Below are 27,713 nucleotides of genomic sequence, written 5' to 3'. Positions count from 1 at the left end.
TGTGTCTGCACCGTTAGCTGAGGCATCTTTGCTCTCATGCCTCAGTTTTAGATTTCTCACTGTTGTTTTCTAATTCCTCCATGGTGTCAACCTTCCTTTTCTCTGTTAGGTCCTCCAGCTCTCTAAACTTCTGAAATTACTGTCCTTCTCCAAGGCTGGCCTCTTGAGAATCCCTGAATTTAATTGCTCCACTTTGCTAACATTGTCTTAAAGTGCTGAGACTTTAAGGTTTGGAATGCCATTCCTAACCTCCTCTACGTTTTTGAAGCTGTTCAACAACAACCTCTTTGGCTGAACTTTTGCTGGTCTGCCCTAATCTCTGTGTGTCTGGGTCAGTGTCATATTTTTATATCAGATAATATAAATGGAAAATGTTGTCATGTGGCAATTGTACCTTTGATCCACCGCACCACTCTCCTCAATCTATATAAACCTGATTGCAAAGAAACCACTGAATTTTAATCTATGTAGACGATGCTTCGGGTTGAGACCCTGCATCAGGATAGAGAGTGTAAGGGGAAGATAGCCAGTCTGAAGAGGTGAAGCAGAGAGGCGAGGCAGGATCCAGGTGAGGACGGGTTGCCGCGCAGCTGAAGCTGGGTGGGGGAGGAAGAGGTGGAGACAGCGACAGAGACTGGGAGGTGATTGTGCAGACAACAAAGGGCTGCAGATTACAAAATCTGATAAGAAAGGAAGGTGGTGCGTGGAACCAGATAAAAGAGGGATGCTGGGGGGAGAGGGGAGTGGGTAGGGAATTGAGTGGGTAGAGGGTATGGGTGATAGGCAGATGGAACTAGGTAGGGCAGGGGAAAGAAACTGGGAAGCTGGGGGTTGTGGGGGGAGCGGTTGGAAAGAAGGGTGTGTGCGCAAGGATCAGAAGGAGAGCGAGATTCTGAGATTCAACACTGGAGGAACAACACCTCATATTCCGCCTCAATGTCAATTTCTCTAACTTCCGGTAACCCCCTTTCTTTTTCCCCACCACCTCTTTTTTCCCCTTCTCTTTATTTTCCCTCATTCTTGTGGACTCCTCACCCCTTCTTTCCCCTTCCCTGCCTCATGACCTGCCCATCCATTCCCCACCTCCTTCCCTTTATTCCATGGTCTATTGTCCTCTCCTACTGAATTCCTTCTTCAGCCCTTTGCGTCTTCTCCCTATCACCTCTCAGCTTCTCACATCAATCCCTTTCATCCCCCCTCCTCTACCCACCTACCTTTCCTCTCTCACCTGGACTCACCTAACACTTGCCAGCTGGTGCTCCTTCCCCTGCCCCAACCTTCTTATTCTGGCTTCTGCCCTCTTCCTCTCCAGTCCCGATGAAGGGTCTTGACCCAAAACGTTGACTGTTTATTTTCCTCCATAGATGCTGCCTGACCTGCTGAGTTCCTCCAGCATTTTATGTGTGTTGCCAGAGATTCTGACCTGCATGATCATCAATCTCACATGCTCCAGCACTTCATGACCCTTCATGACTTATTCCAGAATTCAGTACTTTCCATTTCTCAACATTCTCCAATTTGCAATAGCCTCAAGGCCCGCTGGGAAATAATAGCTGGATTATTAGTCTCACCGACTTCCTGTACCCAACTCCCTTGCCAATCGCACAGCAACACCTAACTGCTGCTTCACCTCTAGAATGGGCCATGCTGGAGGGCTCCACTCTGGAGCACTTCCGTGAAGCACAATGAGCTGCAAATTGTGATCAGGCTTCACTCATTTGGCTTTTGACAACTTGCTGCTGTTGAAGGCCGTTTTCAAAGACATTAAAAAAACAGATGAAATTGAATTAAATAATAAATAAGTTAAAAGTGATTGTTTTAAAATTGTTTTGAATTTATTTATAAATTATGGTGCTGTTAAGTAGTAACAGTGAAATAAAAAAGTAAAAAATAAGGTAAGTACAACTTTTTCCTGAACATCAGTGACCCATTCACTCTCAGGAGTTGGATACTAGTCAGCAGCCAGGCCTGGCAGAAAGCACAAGGGCCAAAAGCAACGTGCCTCCATCTCCTCAGTTCATTCTTTCGTCAGCCTCTCAAATATTTAACTGTTGGAATGTTTGGAGATCAAACGTTAGCGACTTTGACACTTTGTAAACAAATTATTGAATCGCTTAGTACAGTGAAAGAAAATAATGACATATCCGAAATATCTGTAAATTTTAAGAATAAAGTATATTTTTGAAAAATAATTTTCTGTTCATAAAAACTCAAAAGTATGTCATGAAGATTTTGCTATTACAAGAAAGCTGTGAAGGTATTACAATGGCAGGGTTGGTATTTGACCTCCCACACACAACTATTGTGCCGCAGCGCACAAAAATAGACTTTGAACAGCAGAGGGCAGAACATGGCGCTACCACTCATAAAGTAGCACACAACACGTTCTGGACCAACATTTAATACTATCCAATGAAGAACTGTGTACATAGGAAGCTGAAATGCATTCCATGAATTAAACAGAAAATAAGAGGCATCCAAGTGTCCAATGCTTGCAGGGTTACAATAAGTAAAATTTCATGGAAGATGAAATGCAAGATAAAAATGGAATGTACTGAACAAATAATAATTTAGCATATATTACATGCACACCATTACCACCAGATGGTGCGAGTCTGAAATCTAATAAAAAGAATTTTATAATTTTAACCATCTTTCAAATATTTTTGCTACAATAAATCATGAATAAATGGCATAATGTAATTGATAATTTGCACAAGTTAACTCAAATTAGAGGATGTTTGTACATCGGCCGGTTAGCTCAGTTGGTTAGAGCGTGGTGCTAATAACGCCAAGGTCGCGGGTTCGATCCCCGTACGGGCCAAGCTATTTTTTTTCCTTTCCAAACACGATTTATTTAACCAGGTCAACACGCACCCATACATTTATTTCACACATTTATAATATCTTCAAGGAATTCACTTCTTTACAAAACAAAATGCATCTGCATATTCATTCCATGATGCGTAAATTCTGACCCAAAGTTAAACAAAACACCCATTCCATCATATTATCCTGCATTTTGTTTTAATATTTCCAGATGAGTCTTTCCCTTCACCTCTTCTGGTAATTTCAGATTTCATTCACTCCACTTCCCAAGTAATTATTTACCACTGCAGTCAATCGTTCCTCTTTTTCAATGTGACCCTACCCACGTAGCTGTAACTTGCTTTTTTTCAAGTTTGGTTCTGATGAAATGTCATTAACTGCTGAAATTATGAAATTTTAACTTTTTCTTTCCAAAATGGTGCTTGTCCAGCAACTTCTGTTCTTGTCTCAAATATTCGATATGTAGTGTTTTGCTTTTAAATTTAGACCCGTCAATCGAGGCCAATGGTAGTTTCGGAAGTCATCAGACTTGTTACATTGAAACATAATTGAATCCTTTGATGCCTATCTGTGTTCCGACGTTTTATAGTTCGTTCCCCTGCTGATCTTATTGCCTGTAATTAACATTAATCTGTGGTTCAGAAGCACATTTGACTTTTGCTGTGTCCAGTGCACTTCTCCATTGCCCGATGTTACATGGAGTGACACTGGAATGTCATGTGGCGGAGTCTTCCTTCTAGAGCCGATCTGTTAATCTGGAATAAAAAATGACCGTTACGGCAACAGTGTAACCAACCTGGTTCACTAATTACCTTTAGCGAAAGAAACCCGTTGTTCTACCTGTTCTGGCTCATGTGAACTCAGTACTCTCATAATATTGATTGTGCTCCGTTTTAGGGCATTCTGAGACAGACAATAAATGTTGGGTTTGCCAGCAATGCACATATTTTATGAATGAATCCAAATAGAACAGGATTATCCACTGCTCTTTTAGCAGAAGATGCTTGAAAACACAAAATTTTTTTTTTGTTGCAATTCATTCACTGTTCAACTTTTGGAATTATCTCTGGAGCACATGGTGATAGAAGAATCGAACCAAATCTATCCCTATCACTTAGAATCTTATTAACCTTGCACATCTGCTGACCTTCCTACGACTTTAAATTCAACACCTTCAGATCTCTCGGTGAGTGAGCATTTCGGAGACAGTGACCACGACTCCTTGATCTTTACCCTTGTTGGAGAGGGATCGGAGCAGACGATATGGGAAAGTATTTAATTGGGGGAGGGGGAATTTTAATGCTGTTATGCAGGAACTTGGGAGTGTAAATTGGGAGCAGATGTATTCAGAGAAATGCACAATGGAAATAGTGCATGTTGTTCAGAGATCACTTGCATGGGGTTCTGGATAGGTCTGTCCCATTGAGGCAGGAAAAGCATGGCAGGGTGAAGGAACCATGGTTGACAAGAGATATGGAATATCAAGTGAAGAGGAAGAAAGAAGCTTACTGAAGGTTCAGGAAACAAGGATCCGACAGGGCTCCAGAGAGTTACAAGGCAGCCAGGAAGGAGCTTAAGAATGGACTAAGGAAAGTGAGAAGGGGGCATGAGAAGGCTTTGGTGAGTAGGATTAAGGAAAACCCCAAGGCATTCTACTCGTATGTGAAGAACAGGAGGATGACTCGAGTGAAGGTAGGACTGATTGGGGAGAGAGGAGGAAACGTGTCTGGAGTCAGAGGAGGTAGGGGAGGTCCTTAATTAATACTTTGCTTCAGTTTTCACCTGTGAGAGAGACCTTGATGTTTGTGAGGACAGCGTGAAACAGGCAAATAAGCTGGAACATGTCGATGTTAAGGAGGAGAATGTGCTGGAACTTTTGAAAAATACTTGGATAGATAAATCACTGGGGCCGGAGGGGATATATCCCAGGATACTACGGGAAGTGAGGGAAGAGATTTCTGAGCCCTTGGCGATGATCTTTGCATCCTCACTGGCCACAGGAGTAGTACCAGATGATTGGAGGGTGGCAAATGTTATTCCTTTGTTCAAGAAAGGAGTAGGGATAACCCTGGGAATTATAAACCAGTGAGTCTTAATTCAGTGGTGACAAATTATTGGAAAAGATTCTTAGGATTTATAAGCATTTGGAGAAGCATTGTCTGATTAGGGATAGTCAGCATAGCTTTCTGAGGAGCAGGTCATGCCTCATGATCCTGATTGAATTCTTTGAGGATGTGACAAAACACATTGGTCAGGGTAGAGCAGTGGATGTGGTGTATATGAACTTCAGTAAGGCGTTTGATAAGGTTCCACATGATAGGTTCATTCAGAAGCTCGGGAGGCATGGTAGCCAGGGAAACTTAGCTGTGTGGATTTGGAATTGGCTCGCTCATAGAAGGCAGAGTGTAGTGGTAGATGGAGCGTATTCTGCCTGGAGGTTGGTAACCAGTGGTGTTCCGCAGGGATCTGTTCTGAGACCCCTGCTGTTTGTGATTTTTTAAATAAATGATTGGATGAGGAAGTGGAAGGTTGGGTTTGTAAGTCTGCAGATGACATGAATGTTGGTGGTGGCATTGTGGATAGTGCAGAAGGTTGTTGAGGGTTACAACAGGACATTGATAGGATGCAAAGCTGGGCTGAGATGTGGCAGATGGTGTTCAACCCAGAAAAGTGTGAAGTGATTCACTTTGGAAGGTCGAATTTGAAGACAGAATACAGGGTTAACGGCAGGATTCTTCGCAGTGTGGAGGAAGAGGGATCTTGGGGTCCAAGTCCATAGATCCCTCAAAGTTGCAGCGCAGGTCGATAGGGTAGTTAAGGCGGCATATGGCGTGTTGGCCTTCCTTAGTCGGGGATTGAGTTCAAGAGCTATGAGGTAATGTTGCAGCTCCATAAAACCCTGGTTAGGCCACACTTAGAATATTATGTTCAGTTCTGGTCGCTCCACTTTCGGAAGGATGTGGAAGCTTTATAAAGGGTGCAGAGGAGATTTATTAGAATGTTACCTGGATTGGAAAGCATGTCATATGAGGATAGGTTGAGTGAGTTAGGGCTTTTCTCTTTGGAGCAAAGGAGGATGAGAGGTGACCTGATAGAGGCGTACAAGATGATGAGGCATAGATCGAGTGGACAGCCAGAGACTTTTTCCCAGGGCAGATATGGCCAACATGAGTGGGCATAATTTTAAGGTGATTGGAGGAAGGTACAGGGGGAATATCAGAAGTGCCCCCCCCACCCCTGCCAGAAAGTGGTGGGTGCGTGGAACACGCTGCCAAGGTGCTGGTAGAGGCAGATACATTAGGGACATTTAAGAGACTCTTAGATTGTCACGTGGAGGGGTATGCTGGAGGGAATGGTGAGATTTATCTTCAGAGTAAGTTAAAAGGTTGCAACAACATCTTGAGCTGAAGGGCCTGCACAGTGCTGTTATGTTCCGTGTTAACTATTCTCAGCACTTCACTTCAAAATAGTTGGTTTGCCAGCATTTCTTGTATGTTGACCATGCAACACAGAAAATACCCTTCCAAGCAGTGATGGATCAGTTCTTACTATTGGATGCAGAGTGTTGGCATGAAGGACTGGTTGAAAGGTTATTCCTCAGTGAACAAAAACTAAGGTTGTAAGCTGAGGCTCAATTAATTTTTATCAAATGCCCAGAAGGCAAGTTCAAGTGAAAAGCATTGATAAGCAAATGTGACAGAGAAGTTACTTCTGTACATCTTTAATTATAATTTTTTGCAGGGTCCTTCAACCTGAAGGGACATGACACCCCAAGTTAATGCGTACTTTTTTAGTGAATGCAGAAACTTCTGCCAAGAGGTTCAGCACACTCCTGTGTATGTCAGCCTGGTTGATTGTTGTTAAAAATATTTGTGTTCTCAATTTTTTTCAGAACTTAAAATTACAATCAGTAGGTGTGAGGTCAGTCACATTATTGCATCCAGTGCTCCCGGTGTGGCCTCCTCTACATCGGTGAGACCCGACGCAAAGTGGGCGATCGCTTCTTCGAGAGCCTTTGCTCAGTCTGCTGGAAGAGCCAAGATCTCCCAGTGGCCAGCCATTTTAATTCCACTTCCCATTCTCACACTGACATGTCTGCCCATGGCCGCCTCTGCTGCCAAGTAGAGGCTAAACGCAGATTAGAGGAACAACATCTCACGTTCTGTCTTGGTCGACTCCAACCTGATGGCATCAACATCCATTTCTCTAACTTCTGGTAACCACTCCCCCCGTTTGCCACCACCTACCCCCCACCTTCAGTTTTCCATTATTCCTCTGGCCCCTTAACCACTTCTCTTTCCCCTCCCCTCTCGACCTGCCCCTCACCCACACCTTCCCTTCATTCCATGGTCTACTGTCCTGTCCATCTTGTTCAACCCTTTGCCTCTTCCATCTATCACGTCCGAGCTTCTCACCTCAGTCCCACTTCCTCCCTCACCTGGATTCACCCATCACCTGCCAGTTCGTGCTCCTCCCACTCTTCCCCCCCCCCCCCCTTCAATTCTGGTTTCTACCCTTTTCCTTTCCAGTCCCGATGAAGGGTCTTGGCCCAAAACGTCAACTGTTCATAGCTGTTACCTGACCTGCTGAGTTCCTCCAGCATTTTAAATTAAATTATTTACAGCGTGGTAACAGGCCCTTCCGGCCCAATGAGTCCACGCCGCCCACTTTAAACCCCCAAATTAACCTACCCGTATGTCTTTACAATGTGGGAGGAAACCGGAGCACCCGGAGGAAACCCACAAACTCCTTACAGACAGCGATGGGAATCGAACCCCGATCGCTGGTGCTGTAATAGCGTTGAGCTAACCGCTATGCTACCGTGTGTATTGCTACAGAATCAGGTCCACCAAGTTTGCACCAAGATAGCCAAACAGCCAATGAGGTAGCCAAATTCTCCTACCCCATGAGTATCTGAATGAAATATGCAAGATTGTTTTGCTTCTGGGCTCTGGTAGGAAATACAAAAAATCTACTTTGTGATTGAGAACCAGGCAGTTGTTCAGGTCAGTCTGAGAGAGAAATAAAATTTCCATCTCAAGCAATAAATATGACAAAAGCTGCTGGTGTATGGAATGTTTATTCTACCATAATTATGGTACTCCAGATTTGCAAATTCTTTTGAAGAAATCCTTTACAAAACTTACTGTCCTCCATAACTAATTTTCCTATCACAGGGAATATCCCTGCTGTTGTAACATTTGGGATAATTACCATCAAGCTTTGGAGTGAAAAGCATTTCACATATATTATTCATTTTGAATGTTTCACAGCAGTTGAAAAAGCTACTCTGCCACCAGGGGAAAGAAACCATGTATTAGTCAGTAATAATTAAACAGCAACTGTGCTTGAAAATACTTGTTTCGCTGTGAAGGGCATGGTCTGTACTGAAATGGAAAAGTGCAATATAAATATACTTTTTCAAGCTGAATTGATTTCAGAATGAACTCCAGCTAAAACTAGCAACATTTAAGACAAACATTAACTTTTTTCCCTCCCAAATCCAGAACATACTGAACACCTTAGTAAAATTCAAAAAACATCCTGCTCACTGATTAGTTGCTTGCAGGTACTTTGAAGAAAACACAATTTGTGCAGTGATGATCAATCTGAGAAACCATAAAAGAACCAAGCACAAGGAGATAGTAAGTTTTCTCGTAAAGTCAATTTTAATAAGCAACAGGCTATCGTACCCTCTGGCTACCCAAAGAACACAGTTTTTTTTCCTCCCAGAACGGAATACCTTTCCATAAAGTACACTGTGTCATTTGGAAGCACCCTTGTCTCCAAGTCAGAGATTGTGGCATGTCCCACTTTAACAGGAGTACAAAATCTGGACTGACAATTCACTGCACTATACTGTTGTAGGTAATGCCTTTCAAAGAAGATGACATTGCACCATTTCCAAACGCAAGCAAGTTCTTCCCCAGGTATTATAGTCAATACTGATCCTACAATGAGCATGACAAAATAATTTCTGGTTACTAGCATGTTGTTGTTTGTGAAGACGTGCTGTACCTGAATTGTCTGCTGTATTTTCCACATTGAAACAGTGATTAGATTTCTTAAGTTCTGTAATGACCAAAAAGGGCATGAGAATATCTTGAAAGTGAAATATGTGCAGAAAAATGAGTTTAATCCAGACAAGTGTGAGGTATTGCACTTAGGGAAGTCAAATGCAAGAGGAAAGTAGACAGTAATTGCAGAGCCCTTAGGACCACTGAAGTACAGAGACATCTTGGGGTGCAAGTCCATAAATCCCTGAAAGTGACAAGTTTTAAAGAAGGCATTTGGGATACTTGCCTTCATCTGTTGAAGCACTGAATATAAAAGTTGACAAGTCACGTTATAACTGTGGTTAGATCATTTTTGGAGCAATGTATCAATTCCAGTCACTGCATTACAGGAAGGATGTGGAGCGGCTGCAGAAGAGGTTCACGAGGAGATTGCATTGATTAGGGAGCATAACCTATATGGAGAAGGTGGACAGGCTTGGATCGTTTTCTTTGGAGCGTCAGAGGTCAAGGGACAATCTGAAATTATGAGACGCATAGATAGGGTGGTCAGCCAGTCTTTTTCCCAGGGTGGAAATGTCAGAGGCAGAACTTTTAAGGTGGGAAGGAGAAAGTTTAAAGGGAATTTATGAGGCAAGACTTTCTTAAATACAAAGAGAGTGGTAGATATCTGGAACACACTTCGAGGGGAGGTGGTAGAAGCTGATAAAGTTATGTTTAAGAGACATTTAGAAAGGCACATGAACAGTTAGGGAATGAATGGATTTCGGCCATGTACAGGCAGATGGGTTTAGTTGGCATCAGGGTCTGCACTGACATTGTATGTTGAAGGGCCCACTTCTGTGCTGTACTTGTGTGAAATGCAATTTTTTCTTGTTACATAACAGCACAAAACAATCATACATGGGTTCAAATGAATATTCACCTAAAGGACTTTGGTATCCTTGAACATAAACTCCTGAAAGTGAAGAAAGGTACATCAATTAGGAAGACAGAAGGTATTCTGGGAAAGGTGGCAGCCTCTCCACATCCTTCCTGTAATGCAGTGACTAGAATTGACACGATGCTCCAAATGTGATCTAACCACAGCTGTAATATGACTTGTCAACTTTTATATTCAGTGCCCTAACTGAAGGCAAGTATCCCAAATGCCTTCTTTAAAACTTGTGTTGTCACTTTCAGGGATCCATGGACTTGCACCCCAAGATTAAACAAACTAGGCCTGTTATATTGAATTAAAAACACAAGGTGATTGTATTGAAACACACAAAGTACTTGAGGAGTCTGACAGCGTAGATCATCTTTTTAAGTAGTCTCTCAGCATCAGGGACGGTTTAGTACTCTGCTGTGGTTTAGGGGTTGAGATGACAAATGAGGCCATGATAGGAATTGCAGACTTTTCCACAAATCAGGCAGGTGGTAGGTAACATTGTGGACAGGTAAATGGTTTCTGAAGTGGTGCAGATGTTTGAAGCCTATACCAACTTCTGATAAAAAGTTTACTTCATAAAATGTCAACTGTGTTTCTCTTTTCACTGTTATGGCCTGAGCATTTCCAACATTGTTTTAGAATGAATATCTGTTCTGATTTTGCATGGATCTTGAAGTGCAAGTTGAAACATGAATACTGAAACATCACTTTCTATTTTATTTCCCCCCCCCCCCAAACAAGAGAAAAATGGGGCGAAGGCGGCTATCAGCATAATTTCGGTTTAATTCAGCAACTGCAGCAGCTTCACTAACACCCGGTTACCACGTGGAGGCGTCCACATTTCGCAGTGTGCCAATGCAACGCGAGGTTCAATGTCACATCTTAAAATACCAAGTTTCAACAAAGGGGAACTCCAGCCTCTCAGTTCAGTTGAGGCAGAACCAGAAACTTTCAACTAACCAACCACCACATAACCAAAATTATGTTCCTCAGAACACTTGAGATAAAGGCCTTCAAATATCCTGCGACTGGGTTTTGCAAACACAAATCTTTCCCGAGCATTTGCTCTGGGTGGGGAAGGAAAATAAGTTTGCATCACGGTCACAAACAGCCAGGGAGAAATAACAGATGCTCCAAGCACCGTCAACCATATGAAGAAATACCAGCGGTTCAAATTTCACCTCTGACTCATCACTGATGGCAGTCACAGACATTTAATAACCGCATTTTAAAAAGCAATTCAATAAAAATATCAGAAAACCTCTTTTTTTCCGCTTTCTCGCTTCATCCTCACCTCAACCCTACCCCCGCCCCCCCCGTCCCTCTCTTTCCCCCGCAATGGAAACGGTGCCAAAGGCAGAGAGAAATGAGATCCGGGCTCGGCGCAGGGGAAGGCGGACTAGACGCGAGAGAGCGAGAAAGCCGGCGACGCGGACCAATGGCCGCGGGGGGACGGCTCTCGCGAGGTCTGGAAGGCCGGGCCGTTGGGAGCCGGGTCCAATCCGGCGTCGAGTTGCGGCGGCGGCGGCGCAGCGATCGCGGGTGCGCGTGAGCCGAGTGCTGCGGCCTCGCCTGGTTTGAGGGGACTGGAGGTGACGCTCTCAGTGTATATTTTTGACGTGGCGGCTACGTATCAGCACGGCCATCCACTCCTAGCGCACCGTAATCAGTGACGAGTAAAACTACGTAAGTGGTAAGTGAGAGAGACGGAGGGAGAAGTCAATTGAGAGACGGTGGCACTAACAGCACACGCACGGCATGCACGTAGCATTAATGCAAAGGAGAGAAACCCGGGTTGGGAATAGAGAGAGAGAGACAGAAAGAGAACAAAAAATTAAATTGGCAATTACCACTGTTCCCATTTCCTCCACCCCATCCTTTTCCTCTCTGCTTCCTTTTTTTTGGAGTGGTTAATTTCAGGGGGGTGAGGGTTCAGCGGCTGGTGACAAGATGAGAGTTTGCAGTGGGTCGGTGCTTTGAGCTTGTAGGGTCTGATGGAGGTAACGGGCTTTTAATCTGTAGCTGCAACTCTTCTCTTAGTATTTCATTAAAGGAAATCAGCCTCAAGTAGATCTTCAATCAGTGGAGATCACGGTGGGCGCAGTGACAGGCTGAGATGAAGTGTGTGATAATCACTTTTCCTCTCCTTTCACTCTCTCTCCCTCGCCCTGTTAGTTGGTGTTGTTTTGAGTCGTACGATTGTTTGGTTTGGATCATAAATTTGGACACGTTTTTTCCCACTACTTTTTATTGGAGAAGATTAATAACAAAGATTCCCATCGCGGGAGCGAGTTTATTTTGGTGAACATTTTAACAAATGGTTTTAAAAAAAGTCAGCTTTAATTTGTTACTTCTCAGCTCGAAACTGCAATTTGCAAGCGAGACATTGCAAGTTGCATTCTGGCGTTTTTTAAATTCCTTAAATAGCCGGTGATAACGACAACTATTGGGCGAAGGCAAGGCGTACCGACCCTTTGTATGTGTGTATTTTTTTTTGCAAAACAAAATGCACGTTTTATTTTTGTTTGATCTTCATGTTTCCCTAATCACTTGCAGTCCAAAAATACACTAACATGGACAGATGTGGGGAGAAGAGCTGTTTGGTGTGTTCTCTCTCCAAGTTGCATATGATGGCGAATCGCTCTTTTCACCCGCGCTTTGAATTGGCCCCCGTTTGTGCCGTTGTCAGAGTCTGGTTATTATATGAATATCTGTGAGTATTTCTCCCACCTCCCAACACTGTAAAGATGACAGAAGAGGTGCTCGCCGTGTCTCCTTTTACTTTAGCCGCCCATTTTTTGTATGTAAGCTCCTGACGTTTGTCCACTTGCGACAACATGATCTGCTACAGTGTAACAACATGACGTTATCCTGGTTAGACTTTGTCACAGAAAATACGACCGAGACTGTCGGTGTGTGCGTGTGAGTGAGAGAGAGTGAGTGAGGAGAGAGACGTGGAAATTTATTTAAAGAGAGTTTGAAGGCGGGAGAGGGAGACACTCGGAGTCTCTGTGCTGTCTGCCCCGCTTTGCCATAAAGGAGACTCGGGTCTGGGAGTCACATCGTGGCCAAACAAAACATGTCGGAAAGGGGACAACACGAAAGAAAGTACTCGGCGTTTGGACACCGATTCGGATCTGTGTCTTGGACACAGCTTGGACAAACTGTTCATTTCGGGATTATTTTAAAACTATAAAACATTTCGCATTTTAAAAGAAATTTTGTAATTTTGGACCAACGCGTTCTTGTTGGAATATTAACGCCAACTAATGTGCCAGGAATCTTTTTTGTCTTCGTAGTTTAGTTCAGGGAGGGGTAACGAGTTGATCAGTGCGTGTGTGTTTTATTTTGAAACGCAGTGGAGTTCGGGGCTTTCGACAATGTTGCTTGACGTTTTTGAAGCGGTTTTTCCAGTTTCAGTTCTGTTCAACTGAAACGTTTTAATTCCTTTCGATCATTTTTTTAAAATCTCAATCAGATTGGCGCGATTCTTCAGTTGTCAGTCGGGGGTATTCATGCGTAAAGCAGTTTCGCGTTTGGTGTAAAACCGACCGCCGTTTTGTTCGCACAAAATCCCGGGCTGCGGTTTGTTGGGGCATTTTTTAAATTTTCGAAAACCTAACTGCAACCGCAGTAGGGCGGTGAATTTTTTTTAAATGAAGGTGAAACGTTGACGCTTGGACTCGTCTAATCACTTAAAACATTTTGGTGTGTTTTTCGGGGTAGGGAGATGAAAGGTAAAATAATGCAGTTATTTCTGGAGAGTCTGCTGATTAAAATGGCGGCGGTTTGATCTGCTGTGGAAGGTTCTAGAAATGGCGCAGTGTCTCCTCGAGTGAGGTTCGCCAGCACCCTCCTCCTAGCCAGCTTGTGAAATTGCAGTGGAAGCGTACTGATGCGGCTCAGATGTAATTATGCGGTGGAACTGCAGGAGCTTTTTAGGCGTCCATATCTTCCCTCCTCCCAAACCCCTTGTGAATTGCACGTATGAGTGGGAACTGGCGACAGTCTAAAGCCAGAGAGTGATAGCTTCCCGTAATATGTACAAATATATCTTTAATCCACCTCTTCCCTCAAGCAACTAACTGCCAATTGTATTTTATTTGCAGCTAAGTTGTAGGTAATTCACTTTATCCGAAGCAGTTTAAAATTTTCTTTTTTGGAGTGATCAGTGTTGTCATCCAGCTATGAATTATGAGATCTTATTCATTTTGCTGTTTATTCTCAGAGGAAATTCAGGGGTGATTTAAGAGGTGTTTAAACTTCTGATTGATTTTAATACGGGAGAATGATTTCCACTGAAAAAGAGTGCATGGATTTTTGGGAGTGAACAAAAATGACCGTTAAGGTTCAAGCAGTGAATTATTGGAAATGCATTGCCTGAAAGGATACTGAAGCAAATTTGACATGAACTTTTGATGAAGGAGAATTATAAATCCAGTGGGTATGGGACTAAGTCTTTCAAATAACTGGTGTCGGTTATGTGCCTGTATGCGATATAATAGTGTGACTACAATTAAAGTACTGCTGAGTTTGTTCTTTAGGTGGCTGGTCACTGGTCCTTTGTCATGCAGGACTTGATGGTAACTTCACTGTTACTTGATACGCAGATGCTATTTTCAACATTCCTATCCTCCACGAAGATTTTTCTTAAGATGGAGTTTCATACCATAAATGGAGACAATGAGTTACGGAAGTGCTTTGTGCTCGACCTCCGTGGATTTGTTGTTTGCAGGCTTTGCAGGGAAGAGAGAATACTAATTCTGAATTTATGGCAATTGACCACTTAATGAAATATGGGTTCCTGTTTCACACATGCTCAGATTGTTCATGACTACAGTTATGTAATTTAAAGTCTATTTGAAAAATAAAAGGAATGGTGTGTATTGGTTTAAATTGCCATTGGGAGGAATGTGAAGATTCTTTTCAAATCATGAAGTTCAGGGGCCAGACTATTTTCATTTTATCCTGCATTTAATTAGTTGGGTTTGTGATTCCAGTGATCTTTTTCATATATCCCAAATTGTTCTGGTGACCAGTGTGCAAATTGGCTGCTGTTTTTGGCCATGTAACAATCATGAACTGGCACTTCATATGTTTTACATCAGCAAATTTGGATTATCAATATTGTTTTCCTGTCTTTTTTTTAACAGGAGAGGATGGATGGAGAAAATTAACTCGCTGATCTCCATAAATTCTTTAATTTTGGGACTTTACCATTTATAGAATTCATCAGTGCCAAAGGACAGTTTAAAATTAAATATGTAAAGATAACTAGTAGTCAATGTCAATCATATCAGCCTCCAACTTGGGCTGAGAGAGTCGTTTGGATGTCATCTGGCAATGTTACTGTGGTGGAAAGTTTATTGAATTTTTGACATTCTTAAATGCAGATATTTTTGAAACATTGTTTATATGCAAATCAGTGATGAAGAAATGGATCAATCTTTGCTTCTTAATTTAGCATATCATCAAGCTATTCTCTGGCTTTTGCTCAGTTAGCCACAATCAAATTAGTCAATTTGGATTACATTGATATTTTCAGGTACCAACTGATGCATTGAAAGCTATCCAGTGAAAGAATTAGTCTTTGCAGAGTTCTGAGTAATCAGATAAAGCTCTCAACAGTTCAACTGTAAAATACCAATTAGCAGCATTTAAATTGAGTATGAAATAATCACAGGTGGGGTTAAAATGTTACAATGACATTACACTAACCATTGTTGGTAAATTTACAGTTTGGACCAGTTTTGCCAAACATAAATTTGACAAGATGAATTTTAGGTCTGACACTGACTGAGAAGTTGATCACACCAGAAGTTGATAAATTTTACTGTGATATTAAAGTATATTTCTGAAAAAAAAATAAAAGGAAGAAGCAATCAATTCAACTGATCCATACAGGTGATCCAAGCAGCCGCTTCCCTGTTATCTTCCATGAGACTCCTAGCACTCTTGATCTACCCATTTAATATCGATACATTTTGAGGTTGGTTGTGCTTACAAGGCCTTGAATAACTTTCAGGAGAGGTAGTGCAGTTGAATTAGATTACTCCTTTTGGTATGGCACTAATCGGTTTGGATGCTCTCCACACATCGATCTGTGGTACTAGGTAAACGTACTTCTTTAACCAGTTATTAAGCTGGATTAGGTTATTTCTGCCCAGTATAGCCATATAATCTTTAACAACCTTTATGCAGCCGAAGCACTCCATCATATCTACTTGTGCAAATGGCTAAAAGTTTTAATATGAACTAAAAAGTTATCTCGGAACTAATACTGAACTTCACCGTTTAAAAAAAAAATTATTTTCACTTTTGTACATGTAAAGTGATGTGTTTGAATCCAGATCTTTGTCTCAAGCCTCTTCTTCCCCCCTCCCCAATCAGGTCTTGGTATTGATACCTGAATATGCTATATAACGTGCTTATTCTCATTTAATTTTTTCTGGGGGGAAAAAATACTTCATGCTGGTGCTGACAAGGGAAGAGGTGTCATTTTAAGGAGCCATCTCTTGGCTTTTCATTATGAAGGTAGGTCTTGCATTTTGGGTGAAGAAAGATGCTTGTCTGGTCCTGAGTAACAAGCATTAATCCTTTACCATCAAACAGTCAACTATGAACTACAAAGAATTTGGGCATCCAGCCTATGTTGCATGTATAGCCTGATAAACATCAAGTGAACTTGTGTTTTTAATATATTTAACTGTGTTTTCAGGCTATAAGCACATGCAGAATCTCGTATTATTATAAACATCTAATGTTTGGAATTCTGTGAAAACTGGAATAAAGTTAATCTTGTCTGGTGGAAAATGCTTAATATTGCATTATTAAATATTCAGAAACTGGTAAAATTATCTACTTGATAAATTTCTGTTTTGTCTTGATTTTTCTCCACATTTTGGAGATAATGTTGTTGTTATCCACCTCATGTTACTAACCCACTTGCCAAAAGGAACAATTTTGGTTTAAATGCTCTCAAAACCCTTGATTATCTTATGCACCTCTGTTAATTCTCTCCTTATCTGTTGCTTTGTAGAGAACAAGAACAGCTTCTCTTGTCAAATTACTGAATTATCTCCTTTGTTGTATCCTAGTAAATTCCTGGTAACTTTTTTGTACACTTTGGAGGGTATTTTTCCGAAAGTGAGGTGCTTGGAATAGCTCAGCTGAGTCATAATCAGTAATTTGTAGTGGTTAATCATGACTTTGAATTTTTTTATTGCATTTTATACACACCTAGTTATTGTATATGCCCTATCCACTTACCTTGCTATCTTCAAAGATATGCACATCTTTTATAAACAACGCCTTCAGGTCTTGTCCTCAGAATTGTGATTATGCTGTCTGTATGTTTTTTTTCTGAAGAGCTTAACTTTCCAATTGTCCATATTTTTGTAACTCATATTGTCAGCAAGCTGGATAGTAGCTAATTTTTTTTTGTTCTCAGAAGACTTAAATTGTGCTTTCTTTCCCCATATCCAGATCATTATATGTTTCAATAAATCTTTGGACTGCTTTCTCCTTTCTAATCAGATACATGGCCATTCCAACACTATCTTATAAACCTTTACCAATTATGTAGCATACTACCACTCTCATTAATACCAAGTTCTTAATTTTTCCATGCAAGCATTGGTTTTCTAAGATGTTATCGTTTTATGTATGCAGCAGTTGTTGCACTAACACCATCAGCCCTTTTGTTCAGTTCATCAAAGATCATTCCTTCAGTCAGACATTCCTTTCACAGATCTGTGCCGATTGTTCATTAACACTAAATCCAAATTCTATTCCACTCCATCAATGTCCTTTTTAGAGTTCTGCATGAGAGCTATATGCTGTGATTTGCCATTCAGAGCAGTGGAAAAAAAAATTGTGCAGAGAGACTCAAGTTACCAAACTGCATTGGTGAACATAAATGTAAGAAAATGAAGGAAAGGAAACAACTTTAAAGGTATTCACATTGCATTGAAGAACAGAATGAATAATTAGTAAAAGGGCTATTAATAGCTGGATGGATAAGATGACAAAACAAGACAACTGCTGGCTCTAGCTTTTAATTGTACCCCATGGCAATACTGTGCTGATTCATGAAGTGTGGCATGGATCAACACATTTGAAATTCCCTCCAGTTCCTCAAACAGAATTTTGCGGAGATGCAGCTGCTGCTGTAGGGTATACAAAGGGCTGTGAATTTTGTGAAAATTCAAGGATATCACTTTACAGTGGCAGAGATTGGAAGCATACACAAGTAGGTGGCCTCTTGTGGGTAATGGGTTTCATGAAAGGCCTGTGAGAGAACGCATTTTGGATTTTTTTAAAACTAGTATATATGGGGGTGGAGAGTAACTGGCATGGTAGAAATTCAAGGAGATTTGGTGAGTGGGGGTTGCAAAATAGTAATTCTAGAGAAACATGGGAAAAGGTTACATTAAACAACAATAATCTCTTGGAATAGTTGAAGAGACTCGGAACTGAATGGCTTGTTCCTGTGCTGCTGACAAAATAAAGAATGCAAGCAAGTGGCAATTATTCAGTTGCTGCCTGTTAATTTCTACCAAGGCCAATCATTTACAAACCCCACAACAGCTTTGAACAAAATACAAAACAAATGCAGTGAGAGTGACTGTTCTTAACATTAAAGTAGCATTTGATCAAGTGTAAGTGAGGGAGACTGAGGAAAGGGAAAATAGTGGAAATTCAGGTGCAAGCTCCTTTTACTGGAGTCATTGCCAAATATATGTAGTTGGAGTCCAGTTCAATCACTCTTAGGATTGAAGATTTATAAGACTGGGGTTTTAAGGTCAATCATTTTAGTTTGCCTCATTGATGACTTCCCTTCAAATCTTTTATTAAGTTTATTTAATTTTATCAAATGTGCAGTTCCAATTGGAATACTTCAGGTAATTAACCAATCCATGAAGGTATTAAGACCTGGTTAATATTCAGACATGGCTGCACAGTAAGATTTCTGCTGCACAAATATTGGGGAATTGTTTTCAACAAAATTGTTGAACCAGCTTCCCCTTGAATTACATAAATACTGCTAAATTCCCCCCTCAATCATGTCTTATGAGGAAAATTAACTGGACCAGTTGCATCAATACCCTTGCAAGTGTATTTTTGTCAAGTGTCTTGCTTCTTGACTCCAAAGTCTTTCCACCATTTGCAAGGTATAAATCAAGGGCAAAATGGCTGGACAAATGCAACTCTTAAGTATTTAAAGCTCAGCACCATTAAGGATGTTGCACTATGTGCCTTGTTCAATTTCTTCACTGGCTGGATTTCATTTACAAAATGTACTGCAGGAACTTGTCAAGCTTCTACAACAAGGTGGCAAAGCTTCAAATACCGAAGATCAAGGGGACAGTATGTGTATATGAACGCCACCACTTGCAAATTCTCTAGTTGCAATCTGACTTGGAAATGTATCTTTGTTTCCTCATCACTGGATGAAAATGCTGGAATCTTTACCTCATCACACTGTGGAATGTTAACAATCCTTCGAATGCAACAGTCCAAGAAGGTGGACTGCTGATACCTTCTCAAAGGCATGTAATGATGGGGATTACATGCAGGCTTTGTTAGTGATTTAACAGGTTTCCTATGAATATTTTTTTAAAAAAAGGGTTTAGTAGCTTGAGATTTTGCAGGATTGGGAAATGGGTTGAGTCTGAGTTTATTGTATGCTTTGAGTATAAATGATAAGGGTGAAGTTAAAAATTGGTGAGCAGGAAGGAAAAATTGGTTATGAAATATTATTGAAAATTGAGCTGAATTAAGAGAGGCATGGGAATTCAGTAGACTGGAACTGCGAGTGAATTGCCCACCATTTTGTAACAAGTTGCTGACATCAGTGTTCATGATATTTGTCTCCTCATGAAATTGCGCAGTGAAGTGAAAACTTGCTGCATGTCTACAGTAATTATACTATGGAATCTGCCTGGTGAATGTGGCCCAGAGAATGATTCCATTTAATTGAATTGAAAGGAAGGACAATGAAGGACCTGTGTAAGAAGAGTTTTTTTAAATTAACTGAGTTTGTTCACATGTTGAAATATCAAGTGCTATAATTTTTTAAAAGTTTTAGTTTTGTGTCGAGGAACAACAAGGACTATTTTTAATCATTCACAGGTCTGACAGTTGTCAAAGCACAGGGGCATGGCTCAGTTGTTACCAGTTTGATTTTTTTTTCCCAGCTTCTGTTGGTGGGATTTTTTTTTGCATGCCCATATGACAGTGCTACGTTGTGCAAAACCTCAATGTTGTAGAGGGGTAAATGTTTTAGATTGGTTTGTCTCTGGTCAGGGTAGATGCTGGTGAATCTGCAAAATATGTTTGTTTGCCCACATGTTGGCTTATTGAGTGCAGGCTGCAAGCTTCCAGCAACCAATTATGTTCTAATATTTCTGATTTAAGTGCCATTCAGAATTGGGGTGTCACAGTGCAAATCAAGGAATTGCTGTGAGCTGACATTGTCAGTGGCTTAATGTGATCTTGAGAGAGTGGCTGAATGTCACAGTTTTAAACATGGGTAGTATAAAAGAAACAGCTGGGAATTCATTGTCAGAAATTTCTCAAAATAGCAGTGTAAGTTCAGAAGGATATCAGCAAGGAATATGGGATTCTTAGTTTTATAGTCATTCAGTATTTAAAAACAAGGCAGTTCAGCTACAGGATGATATTGATGAGTTGGTAAGGTGGGCAGAACAATAACAGATGTAATGTAATCTTGATAAGTGATACATTTTGACAGGACTAATCGGGCTAGGACATAGACAATGAATGGTACAGTCCCAGAGAGTATTAAACAACTGAGGGATCTTTGCGTATAAGTCCAAGGATCCTTGAAGGTGGCAGTATAGGTGGACTGGGTGGGGAAGAAGGCATATAGGATACTTGAGCTGTGATACAGAATATGAGAACAGGGAAATTATGTGGAACTATATAAAACATCAGTTGAGCCACAGCTGGAGTATGTGCTGTTCTGGTTACCTCACCACAGTAAGGATGTGTTTGCGGAGGATACAGATAGATCCATGAGAACGTTGCCTGGGATGTATTGGAGAGAATGGATTGGGTGGGTTTTGTTTTTCTTGGAATGGAGGAGGCTGAGGAGTGCTACCTGATGTAAACAAAATCATATGGCCAACATGCCATTTGCTTTCTGAGCTACATTTTGGGCCTGTGCGCTAACATTTGGTGATTCATGCACGAGGACACATAAATCCCTCTGAATTTTACTCATTTACAGTCCCTTTCCATTAATATGATTTACCTTTTGATTCCTCCTGCTGAAATGCTTGACCTCACACTTCCCCACATTAAATTCCACTTGCTAGATTTTTGCTCAATAACTTAATGTATCTATATCCCATTGCAGAATCACAATGTCCTCATCACAATGTTCCCTTTCACCTATTTTTCTTTTCATTTCATTGGCAAACTTGTAAACTTTTCATTTCCTTCCCATGTCCAGGTCATTAATGTAAAAAGTAAATAATTCAGAGTGATTCCTGGAGTTATCCACTATATTGACTATCCTCCAGCCTGAAAAGGACCCATTTATTCCAATTCTCCATTTGACTGCCAGTTTTCAGTCCATGCTAACACACTTCCTCCAATGCCATAGGCCCTTAGAGAGGTACCAGTTCTTCTGTGGCATCTTATCTGATGCCTTTTGGAAATCTAAATGTTCCACATCTCTAAGTTTCCCTTCATCAACCCATTCAATCACATCCTCTAAGAATTTGAGCAAATTTGCCAAATATGATTTAGCTTTCATAAAACCATGTTAATTGGGTTCTATTACATATTGAGCTTTCCTAAATGAATAGTTTTTTTTTCCTCTTTGATTATTGTCTCTGCACCTTGCCAACAATGGATGTTAAATGAATGAAGGAATTACATCGGCTGTCTTCCAGCCTTCTGATCCCTTTGTGAAATGTAGAGATTTTTGAAAATTTTCAACCAATGGCTCCACTATCTCTGCAGCCACTTCCATTAAAACCCATGGTGCAGGCCATCAGGTCCTGGTGATTTGTCTGTCTTTAGACCCTTGAGTTTCTTGAATACTTTATCCTTCATGATTGGAATTTTACAAGTTCCCTGCTTTTTTTTAAAATTAGTCCATCTGTTATCTTGGGGATATTTGGAGTGTTCTCCATGGTCAAGACTAGTGCAAAAAATGATTTAACGTTTCTGCCATTTATTTGCTATTTTGTTATTAATTCACCAGCCTTGTTCTCTAGAGGTTCTACACCAACCTTTTGCTGCTGCCTTCCCATTTATATATCCATTGTAACTCTTACTGGTTTTTATAATATTACATGAAAGTTTTCTCTCAAAATCATTTTTTGTCCCTTCTCTTGAGCTTTTGTAGTCTTTTGCAACTAGATTCCAAAAACTTCTCAGTTCTCTGGCTTACCATCAGCCCTTTCAACATTGTATGCCCTACTTTTTAATTTAACATTACCCTTGACCTTCTTTGTTAATGAGAGATTGTGCCTCTTTCTCATGGAAACTCTTTATAATTGTTAAATTCCTGCTGAGTGCTTATAGACTTGCTGTTAGACCATCTCCCACTGTTCATTTACTGATCTGCCTCTTAGCTTACTTTCCCATTTCACCTTAGCCAATTCCACCATACCGTTTTAATTGCCCTTATTCAAGTTGAAGATGGTGATTTTAGTTCTGTAGTGTTCACCCTCAAATTGCATCTGGAATTCTATCATTGTCATTACTATCTTCTTGGTATTGGTTTATTATTGTCACTTGTACTGAGGTACAGTGGAAAAACTTGTCTAGCATACCGTTCATACAGATCAATTCATTGCACAGTGCATTGAGGTAGTACAGGGTAAAAACAATAACAGAATACATAGTAAAGTGTCACAGCTGCAGGCAAGTGCATTGCAGGTAGACAATAAGGTGCAAGGTCGTAACAAGGTAGATTGTGAGGTCATGAGTCCATCTCATCGTTTCAGGGAACCATTCAATAGTCTTATCACAGTGTGATCGAAACTGTCCTTGAGCCTGGTGGTATGTGCACTTGGGCTCCTGTATCTTCTGCCTGATGGGAGAAGGGAGAAGAGAGAATGACCTGGGTGGGTGGGTCTTTGATTATGCTGGCAGCTTCACCAAAGCAGTGAGAGGTGTAGACAGAGTCCATGGAGGGGAGGCTGGTTTCTGTGATGTGCTGGGCTGTGTCTACAACTCTGCAGTTTCTTGTGGTCTCGGGCGGAGCAGTTACCGTACCAAGCCGTGATGCATCCATATAGGATGCTTTCTGTGGTGCATCGATAAAAGTTGGTAAGTGTCAAAGGAGACACATCAAATTTCTTTAGTCACCTGAGCAAGTAGAGGTGCTGGTGAGCTTTCTTGGCCATGGCATCTGTGTGGTGGGACTAGAACAGGCTATTGGTTATATTCACTCCAAGGAACTTGAAGCTCTCGACCTCAGCACCATTGATGTAGGCAGGTGCATGTACACCGTCCCCCTTCCTGAAGTCAATGATCAGCTCTTGTTTTACTGACGTTGAGGGAAGGGTTGTTGTCGTGACACCATGTCATTAAGCTCTCTATCTCCTTCCTGTACTCTGACTCATCATTATTTGAGATACGGCAGACTACGGTGGTATCATCTGCAAACCTGCAGATGGAGTTAGAGCAGAATCTGGCCACACAGTCATGAATATATGGGGAGTAGAGAAGGGACCTGAGGATGCAGCCTCGTGGGGCATCAGTGTTGAGAATAATCGTGCAGGAGGTGTTGCTGCCTATCCTCACTGACTGCAGTCTGTTGGTCAGAAAGTCAAGGATCCAGTTGCAGAGGGAGGTGTTGAGTCCCAGGCCTCATAGTTTGGTGATTAGTTTGCTTGGAATTATAGTATTGAAGGGGGAGCTGTACTCAATGAACAACAGTCTAATGTAAGTGTCTTTACTGTCCAGATGCTCCAGAGATGAGTGTGGGGCCAGGGAGATGGCGTCCACTATAGACCTGTTTCTGCAGTAGACGAATTGCAGTGGGTCGAGATTTTCCGGGAGTCTGGAGTTAATGCATGCCATGATCAGCCTCTCGAAGCACTTCATGATGGTGGATGTCAGAGCCACCAGTTGGTTGTCATTAAGGCATGTTACCTTGTTTTTATTAGGGTTATAGTTGTCTTCTTGAAACAGGTCGGAACCTCCGATTGAAGATAAGTTGAGCTGCCTTTACTAGTCACATGTACATCGAAACACACAGTGAAATGCATTTTTTGCGTGTAGTGTTCTGGGGATGGCCCACAAGTGTCGCCGTGCTTCTGGCGCCACCATAGCATGCCCACAACTTCCTAACCCCTATGTCTTTGGAAGTGGGAGGAAACGAGCACCCAGAGGAATGCAGTCACGGAGAATGTACAAACTCCTCGCAGACAGCGGCCGGAATTGAACCCAGGTCATTGGCACTGTAATAGCATTACAGTAACTGCTACACTACTGTGCCTGCAAATACCCCCGCCAGCTGATGAGCACAGTATCTGAGGGCAAGTCCAGGAACACCATCCGGGCCAGGTGGTTTCCTCGGGTTCACTCTCTGCAAGACTGATCTTATGTCCTCGACGGTGACCACAGGTTCAGTTTCATTGGAGGCTGTCGGGGTGGGTGATGACAAACCACTTCCCTTCTGTTCAAAACATGCATAGAATGCGTTAAGGTCATCATCGTTTTGTAGCCCATTATAGCATGTAAGCCTTGTCACAACCGACAGCTGGTCTGGGACTCTTGAACTAGTATTGTCTCTTGGCATTCTTGATAGCTTTATGGAGGTCATATCTCAATTTCCTGTAAAGGTCAGGGTCACCTGATTGGAATACAGTAGTCCTTGACTTCAGTAGGGAGTGGATCTCCCGGTTCGTCCATGGCTTCCAGTTTGGGAACGCCTGTATTATCCTCTTTGGTACACAGTCCTCAGCACACTTGTTGATAAAGTCTGTGATGGTGGTGACATACTCATCAAGGCTGGCAGCTGAGTCTTCGAACATGGACCAGTCCACTGACTCAAAGCAGTCGCACAGAAGCTCGTCTATTTCCTCAGACCAGCACTGTATGACTCTCTGTACTGGATCCTCCCATTTCAGTTTCTGTTTGTATTCAGGGAGGAGCACAGCCCGGTGGTCTGATTTACCACAGTGAGGGAAAGGGGTGGCTTGGAAGGCATCTTTGATGGTCAAGGGTGTTTGGGGCCCTTGGTGAGACGGGAGACATGCTGGTAATACTTTGGTGACACACTGTTGAGGTTGGCCTGGTTCGGGGATCTTCAACCACAAGATCTTTTATTAATCCTGCCTCATTACTCATGACCAAATCCTGGGTAGGTTCTGTAACATCGTTTTACGAAGCAATCCATGATGCATTCCACAAATTTTTCTTCTACAATACCCTTGCCAATTTGGTTTGTCCATTCAATGTGATTAAAATTCATTTATCTTGTCTTATCTTAAAATTTCCCATGATAATTTCAGTCCTTTTCCAACCATTCCCAGTTATTTACCCATTTATGCTCTGCTTTATTAATTCACCACATTTTGGGGGGCCCGTAAAGTACTCCCATTCGTGTCTTCATTCCCCTACTGTTTTATGACTTCAACCCAGACCAATTCGACGTTACTATCCACTGCCTCTATTTCATGACTCAACACCACTGTTACCTTCCTTAGTTAGCATCTGGACTCTGCCTCTTTTCCATTTTGGCCTGTTCTTTTGGAGCATCGTATATACCTTTGTGTTCAAAGACATCTAACACCTCTACCTTCTTAATACTGAAATGCGACAGACTTTCTTCATACCCCTTCCTGAACTTGCTATCTTCCACAAGAGCATGGATATGGTGAGTCAAAGGGCCTGTTTGTGCGCTTGTGTGAATCTGACTTTTGTGAGGGTGATGAGCTTTTCTTGACTGGTACTGGGTATGAGGGAGAAGGCCATAATGTGCCAAGTTCAAATGTGAGATGCTATCTTTTTCAACTTATGTTGAGTTTCTTTGGAATATTTGTTACAAATGCAAAGGTTGGAATTGGATAGGAAATCAAACTGAGAGTCAATTGGAAGCTTTGTTAGGTTCGCCTTGGCAGAGTTACCCTAACTTTTAGGGAGCATAGTTCTACCTAAGTGGCTTTGGAAATATGGACAGATTTTTGTGTTGTGTAGTGGAAGCAAAACTTTAGTCACTTTTTAAGGGTCGTTCATGATGTGATGGGTGCTGTAGATATTTCTACATGGCTGGGGAAACTTAGACTGCTGGAATAAACTTCCAGATCTCTCTCTTTTGTGACTGATGAAATAATCCTACAGTGTAACTGTGGTTTTGCGCAGCAGTCTGATTTCAGGAAGTAAATAATTAATGATAATATTAAACTTCATTTAATGTTATCAACCTAATGCATTTTGTTGTAATATTAATTTGTAATTCACTGCCCATCATCCAGCATGATTGACAACCTTTTAAAACAAAACACAATTACAATGGTGATTGTGCTTCAAATGACTACACTTCAGAAGGATATGGTGGTGACTAAGTTAGTGGTCATATAACCCAGAGGCCTGAACCAATAATCCAGAGAGCTGAGTTCAAGTCCCACTGTGGCAGCTGTGGAATTTGAAATTGGAATTATTTGATGCCCTGAAGTTCACAAAGACATGAATATCTCTTTGGAAAGAGAATCTGCTGTCTTTATTTATCTGGCCCATATATGCAATATGGTTTCTTAAATATCTCCCAAAATGGATTAATAGTGGGAGTTAGGAATGGGCAATAACTGTTGGCTTTGCCACTGAGACCCACATAGTGAAAAAGAAATTATGCCCTTCATTGTGCATATCACCTGAACTTGTTCTTGGCCCTGGCTACCTGCAGTTAATTTATCTCAATATATGGATGATTGAATGTACAAATGGAAAGAGAACTGTCAAAGAAATCATCAGTTACATTTAATTTTTGTATTATTTAAATATTTAAGATTATTAAACAAAAAGATTAAAATGCAAAATTGAAAACATTTAAAGTAAAATACAATAAAATAAGCAAAGCAACTATCTGCAGCCAAGCTGTTTCCATAAAGGTCAGCAATCCCAATTGTTTGAATGGGGTTGTAGGTGTGTCCAGCCTGATACACTGCATCTTGCCTTCAGCTTTATCAGGACACTTTGTTCATCTCTGCCACTGGGCTCAATGATGAGTGGATAGTCAACTGTGCCATCATTTGACCTTCAGCATGTCATGGACTTCCACATTTGACTTGGCATTTGTGGAAGTGCAGGACATTTTGAGGTGTGAATAGCAGATGGGTGATGGTTCACTTGGGGGAACCATGGGCAAGTAGATAGCACCATTTGGCCTATTGTTAATAAGGGATTTGTAATGTTCTGAAATTATGGTGTTATATAATAGACTTGATTTGAAAGCCACGTTGCATCAACAGCGCTGTTTGCTGATACTCACTGTCCAATTTATTTTTCACTAGAATCACTGGGCTCCATACTGTCACAACCTTGGGTGAAACATGAGCTAAAGAAATGAATTCATGTTTTCTGACAAAGTATGGTATCAAGAAGTCAAGGGGGCAAGCCAATGGAGTCACATCCTCCATAAAGAAAGATGGTTGTGCTTCTTGGTAATTAAACATCCCAGTCCCACAACATGTGTAGGATTTCTCGGTTGTCCTAGGTGCCATCTATTTTGAGCTGCTTCATCAATGACCTTCTTCCCATCATAAAGTCAGAAGTGGAGACATTTGCCAATGATAGCACAATGTTCAATTTCATTTGCAACAACTCTGACAATGAATTGGTCTTTCCCAATATGCAGCAAGGCCAAGAGAAAATCCATCATAGTCTATTAAAATTCATGGCAAAAAATTGCAAGACAGTAATCATCTCCAGCAATCTACTTGAAGTATTCC

General features: G+C 41.3%; 1 protein-coding gene and 1 non-coding gene across 8 annotated transcripts in view; both read left to right on the top strand.

Moving 5' to 3' along the window:
- Positions 1 to 2,750: 2,750 nt before the first annotated feature.
- trnai-aau (transfer RNA isoleucine (anticodon AAU)) lies at positions 2,751 to 2,824 on the top strand. The gene has a single exon. It is a non-coding gene; the product is annotated as a tRNA-Ile (tRNA).
- An 8,505-nt stretch (positions 2,825 to 11,329) lies between these two features.
- Positions 11,330 to 27,713, top strand: part of LOC127570315 (cAMP-responsive element modulator-like) — a 72,998-nt gene continuing 56,614 nt past the window's right edge. Inside the window, exon 1 of one of the 7 annotated variants that reach the window (XM_052015748.1) lies at positions 11,330 to 11,467. The gene's annotated coding sequence lies outside the window, so the exon portion shown is untranslated. Of the gene's footprint in view, positions 11,468 to 12,230; positions 12,488 to 27,713 lie in introns of those variants that run through there. The other 6 variants (XM_052015746.1, XR_007956335.1, XR_007956334.1 and 3 more) reach the window with 6 other exon arrangements.

Source organism: Pristis pectinata, chromosome 5 (assembly GCF_009764475.1).
Source record: "Pristis pectinata isolate sPriPec2 chromosome 5, sPriPec2.1.pri, whole genome shotgun sequence".
NCBI classification, from domain to species: domain Eukaryota; kingdom Metazoa; phylum Chordata; class Chondrichthyes; order Rhinopristiformes; family Pristidae; genus Pristis; species Pristis pectinata.
The sequence above is the reverse complement of the archived record's forward strand: the minus strand, read 5'-3'. Positions and strand labels throughout refer to the sequence as shown.